Genomic DNA, 6,410 nt, shown 5'->3' on the forward strand with positions numbered 1-6,410 from the left:
AAACAAATTTGAAGAAAACTTTCATCAAATTTTTTGATCATTTTCTTCCCACTTTTTCCTTTGTTAGGACAAGCGTTTGCATAGTGACCTTCTTGATCACAAAGAAAACATTTACAATTAGTTTTAGAATATTTTCTCTTCTTTTTAGCAACAAATTTACCTTTTTTAGGTTTAAAAGTTGTAGGTTTCCATTTTTTCCAAAAATTTTTTCATTTTTTTTTAAAACGAGATTTCTTTGAAAAAGATTGTTTATTACAACCAAATTCAAATTCATTTTCCAAAATCTTTGTACATTGTTTATACGAAAGTTTGGATTTTACCTGCTTTGCAGCTTTTTGACATTGCCTTTAATCTTTAATTGATTTGCGTAACCCCAAAATCCTAATTTTCATCTGTTTAGGTATATGCTATTAAGCTTTCAGCTTTGATAATTATGAGCAAGCCAACATTATTCTATAATCCTTAAGGAGATGATACTAGAATTCTCCACTTTATTACTTGATCTATGCACGTATAAGCTCTATAAAAAAAGTAGCAATCAAGATTTTGGCACCATGGCTAGGGATTATAGGGGTGTTTGCAATATTAATAAAGAATTCCTAAACTCTTGTAATCTAAACTTTTTATTTATTTATTTATTTATTCTTTTGCTTTTCTTTGATTTTTTTCTTGCTTGCATGCGTAATTTCAAAAATATTGACTTAACTCTAGTTGATCAACAAATAAAAAGAACCATCAAAAGAAGAAGAAATAACAATCAACACCACCTGCACCTACTCTAATGGTGAATGAAAATAATAAAGGGCAAATAACTTTTAAGAACTATTAGTTCCTAATGTAGATGGTTTTCAACCATCCATTAGAAGGCTAGCTATTCAAATCAACAACTTTTAGATAAAAATGGTCCAAACTTCTATACAGCTTGGAGGATTACCAAGTGATGATCCAAATCACCAACTTTATAATTTTCTTGAATTATGTTACACTTTTTGCTATAATGGTGTTTCTAATAAAGATATAAGACTAAGATTGTTTCATTTCTCTCTTAGGGACAAGGCAAAAAGTCGATTGTCTTCTTGACCACTTGGTTCGATTACAACTTGGGATGATTTGGTCTAAAAGTTATTACCAAATTTTTTCCCACCAACAAAGATTGTAAAGCTAAGATATAAGATCACCACTTTTTTGCAAGCTGTTGGTGAAACTCTATATGATGGATAGGAGAGACTTAAGGAATTGCTAAGAAAATGCCCACATCATGGACTACTTCAGTGGCTTTAGATTCAGATCTTTTACAATGGTTTCACACCACCTATGAGAACCACCTTAGATTCAACTATTTGAAGGGCTATAATGAGCAAGACTTTTGAGGAAGCAAATGAGCTAATAAAAAAGATGGCTACTAATAATTACCATTGGGACATGGAAAGAAAAGTTAGTAAAAAGTCTACTGGTTTTTTTAAGGTTGATGCTATTACTTCTATTAACTCCTAATTAGCTACCCTCACTAAACATATCCTTAGCAAACCAATCCCAAGCTTGCCTTGTGAATGCCATACAAAGCCCTTTTGTATCTTTTGACATATGTAAAAGTCCTTATTCCTTAGAAAGATGCCAATGTAGGGTAAAACTAGTCTAATACACCCAACAAGCCAAAGCAAATAATAACCCCTATACAATACCTATAATCTTGGATGGCGAAACCACCCAAACTTTTCTTGGAACCAACCAAACCACTAACCCTTTAACAACCAAAATAATAATTACTACCCTAATCCACCAAACTATAATCCATCTTAAGAAAAGAAACCCACTTCTAAGGATATGTTGACCCAATTGATACAAGCCAACAATGCCAACATATAAAATGAAGTTGCATCAATAAAAAACCTTGAAAACCAAATAGGTTAACTTTCTCAGGCCATAGCCAATCACCCAATAGGTACCCAGCCTAGTATCATTGAAACCAATCCAAAAAGGCAAGGTAAGGAGGGATGCAATGCAATCTATTTTTTGGGAGATGTTAGGATGGATGATTTTGATGAAAAAGATGATGAACCTGTAGTAGTAAACCTGCCTAGCTTGGTAAGACAACTTGAAGTTGATTTTTTAGGAAATGAGGATATTTTGGAAGATTAGGAGATTTTAAGACTTGGTAGAGAAATTCTAGAAGGCTTTGACGTCATGGCATTGAAGGCCCTTAAAGACATTGAACCTTATGAGCAAAACCCTAAGGAAAAGAATATTGAGATGGATTATGAAGAGGATCTATAGGAGTTTATTGAAGGGACTCTTGAAAAAGGGCAAATGCTACTACAAGTAGAGAGAGCACTATTAGAAAACCTTTAGCCTGAACTTAAAAAGATAGTCCAAGGTGAGCTTATCCAAAATGATTAGGAAGATGGGGTAATGCCAAAAGAAGATCTTGAAGAAAAAAAACAAGTCCAAGAAGAAGTTCAACTAAGGCCTATGATGACTGTCAGAATGTATAGAAAATGTTTTAACATAGCACCACCTGTCTTAAGGCCTATTCAAAAGAAGTTGCTCAAGGAATTAAAAGAAGCCACATTTGTAATTATAGCCTTGAACTTCAACAACTCCTTCCTATAAAGGAAAAATATCTTAAGAGTTTTACTATACCTTAAAAAATTAAAAAATTAAAATTCTTTGATGCTATTTGTGATCTTGGTTCAAGTATAAATCTAATGCCTATGAGTGTTTTCATGTAACTAGGTTGTAGAGAGCTAAAGCCTCCCTAATTCAATATTAAATTTGTTGATCAATTTGCTAAGTTACCATAAGTGGTGTTAAAGAATGTTTTAGTAAAAGTTGAAAAATATGCTTTTCCTATGGATTTTGCTATATTAGACAGAGGATGATGAGGCTCTATTACTCTTTAGAAGACCTTTCTTATTTACTACCAAAGCCTTAATAGATGTTTATGATGCTAGCCTTACCTTTAGATTTAGTAACAAGAAGTTGCAATTTGTATTTGCAGAGTATGGTGCATTGAGAGATGAAAAAGGTGTTAGTGCAGTTAAAGTTAGGGAAACCTTGAAAGAGTCGAACATATTAGATAAGCCCCGTGATCATATAAAACAATTAGCAAACCTTAGCTCTAGTGATGTTAACCCTTCCAGAAATTCAAGCTTAGTTTATATAATCCCTACTAAAAGAGTTAGTCCACCTCTTTAATTAAAGTTAGTTTCTATCATACCATAAAGAATAAGGCAACAAGGTAAGCTCCCTCCAAAAGGGTAAGATAATTCTTCATAAATTTAAGGATGGTTAAGCTCTACCAAAACTAGCATTACTTAAAAAGCAACCCAAGTTCTAGTATGGTTATGATTTTTTATTTCTTTTATCATTTATTAGGACAATTATGTTTTTAATGTTTGTTTAAGTGTTTTATTTTTATGGATGAAGAGAAGGAAGGAGAATGCCTTATGATATTCGACCTTAAGAAATTTTGGGAGTATTTCTTTTTCCTTTGAGTTTTTAATACATTATTTTATTTAAGTGAAGGGATAAAAGAATACTTTTTATTTTTTGGAAAATTTAACTCATATTTGCTTTTAAACCAAATCAACATGCTAAATCTCATTATGATGTTCACCTAGTTGAAAATTGCATATGTTCTCTTGAAGTGACTAAAGTATGATATAAACTTTAAGTATGGATCTAGTGGAACTTGAAAAGAATTCTTAACCATGTTTTTCTTTAGATATAATTTTTATGCATGCATTTCTATTCTCTTTATATGAAATGCTATGAATTTTGTGAAAGTTTGTAAGATATGGATTTGCTTGAGATTTAAAATATGAATAAGTGCTCTAGAATTCACCTACTCAACCCTTAATCATAGACTTTATTTAACTTGAGAGATGATCTAGGCAATTTTTTAGATAGTTTGAGCCTTTTTCAAGCCACCTTGTGATAATGCATCCCTAATACCTATACTTTGAGCCTAATACATTAGCCCTTTTCTTTATTTATTTAGGCACATAATAAGCCAAAAACCTTTTCTTTGTTTATTATTATCCTTTTTACGTTAACCTAACCAATTGTCCTTACTTGTGTATTATAGATATATTCTTGTATTTGGGAGGAAATGAGGCACAAGGAAAGAATGGAAAAAAGAAAAAAATGGCAAAAGTATGAAAGGTAAAGCCTAATAAAGCCAAAAATGGCCAGCCAAAAAAAAAAATAGAATAAAGTGATGCCTTACAAGCTAAGTTTCAAAAAGAGCTCCCATTTGTTTAAAGTCTAAAAAGTTCAAAAGAAGTGAGCTTAAGGTTTTTTAGCCTAAAAATCCCTTTTTCCTACCTTGACCCAAGCTTTACATTACAAGCCTAAAAGATCTTTCGATCTTAAGTTAAATATTTAAGTCTAACATTATTGGATAGGGAAGGGGAAAGTGAGCATATGAAATCTACTATATCTTTTAATTGAAATGTGATGAAGTGTTTTACATTATATTTACTTGAGTTATATGTATGAATTAAAAATGGAGTAGATTTTTAAGTATGAATAGCATATGTATTGAAAGCTTGCTTTTAAAAAAAATTCTTGTGACTCTGTGTCTATTTTTAACTTTGTATATGCAAAGTACATGATAGGAGTTTTATATAATCTTTTTCTTTGAGGATGTTTATAGTGCTCTTTAGTTTTATTGATTTGAGGTTTTGCTTAAGGACAAGCAAAGATTCAAGTGTGGGGGTATGATAGCACCAAAATATAAAGAGTTTTTACATGTCAAAATGGTTCTAAATTTTAAAATTTTGCATAAATTTAGTGTTTGTTTGTTTTCATGGCTTTAGGATTTTTAAGCTTAAGGCTTCATTTGCATGCTAGCCATGCATACAAGCATGTAAGGACCATATTTAGCCCAATCAAGGAAACTCAATACCACCCATCTCGGTCCATATTCCTGCAATTTCAAGTTCACTTAAACTCCAATCTAGTTGGCCAAGATAGAATTTTGAAACAAGCATGCTTTATTTGCTTAGCCACGAAGAGAATGAATTGCACAAGAACTCTATCATATTTGGCCATGCAAGGGAGAAAGAAAAGTTGCAAGATGATGGACTCTACAAGCTCAATCCATTCAGCCAATGAAGATTTTATCCAAGGAGGACTATTTTGCTTAACTTTGAAGAATTTCAAGACACCAAGAACTCTTGTCTATTTGGCCAAGAGTGATTATGCTCATGATGGACTCTTTAGCTCATCCAATGAAGAGTTTTGATAAAGCAAGGGATGTGTAAGATAATTATCAAGATAATTGAAGAAAAATCAAAATATTCTTAAAATTCCAAGCTTTAGCCAAATCCAAGAGTGGAGATTTATCAAGAATGAATCAAGCATTGATCAAAGGGCCAAGATTGCACCATTAAAACCCATTCAATCAATCATGCTCAAGCTTGAAGAAGTCATATTCAGCTATGACTCTCGAGAAGATGAAGATAAGCTTATCTTCTAAAGCTTGAAATTAAAAATACAAGTTGTAATTGCCACTCACTTGGTCGAATCCCAATCTATAAATAGGTAGGCCATTCACCTCATTCCAATATCTCATTCCTTAATTCTTTTCTCTCTTTTAGTTTTTAGTTCGTAGTTTTTTTATTTCTTTAGTTGAGTTATTGACTTAGGTGATTGATTTGCCAATAACAAAGTGTTGTTCTTTAAATTATTTTCAATTAAGAACTATTTCATTCGAGATCTTTCTTTTCTTGTTTTTAAGATTCAAATCTTGTTTCTTATTTTCTTTGAATTTGGCAAAAGCAATTTTTATTTTGCAAGATCCAAGTTCTTTTATTTTCTTTGCAAGATTGACCATTAAGCATTTTCTTCTTCTTTAAATTCTTTCATGTAACCTTTATTCTCTTCAAAGCAATTCAGCATTCTCAAGATTTTTTTGTTTTACAATCTTTTGATTCTTGCTTTAAGGTTAGTTTTTGGCATTAATCTTTTACTTCCCAATCGAAGTTAAAAACCTTGCCACACATTACCTTTAATCTTGACTTGATTCGTGTAACCTTAAACCCTTAATTTTTCATCTATTTAGATATAAGCTATTATGCTTTCACCTTTGGTAATTGTAAGCAACCCAACATTGTATTATATAATCCTTAATGAGATGATACTAGAATGCTCCACTTTATTACTTGATTTATGCACTTGTAGGCTCTTTAAGAAAATAGCCATCATTGTGGTTGAATGAAACTTCTTGATTGGACTTTATTTCCCATATGGCTTACCATGTAATCTTTATCTTGTTATCTTTTAAGAGTTTTGGCAAAACATGAGTTCCAAGAGCAATCTTTTTGAAGTAGTTGCATTGGATTCAAACTCTTTAGATAAATTAGCAAGAATCTTTCTTGAATAAAAGCTCTAGCCTTATCTCTTGT

At 31.6% G+C, this 6,410-nt stretch overlaps 1 non-coding gene across 1 annotated transcript; it reads right to left on the reverse strand.

Moving 5' to 3' along the window:
• Nucleotides 1–1,158: 1,158 nt before the first annotated feature.
• Nucleotides 1,159–1,265, reverse strand: LOC149514682 (small nucleolar RNA R71). The gene has a single exon (XR_016328374.1). It is a non-coding gene; the product is annotated as a small nucleolar RNA R71 (small nucleolar RNA).
• Nucleotides 1,266–6,410: the final 5,145 nt, after the last annotated feature.

Source organism: Durio zibethinus, chromosome 15 (genome assembly GCF_047325235.1).
Source record: "Durio zibethinus cultivar Kanyao isolate XHJ-2024 chromosome 15, ASM4732523v1, whole genome shotgun sequence".
Lineage (NCBI taxonomy): Eukaryota > Viridiplantae > Streptophyta > Magnoliopsida > Malvales > Malvaceae > Durio > Durio zibethinus.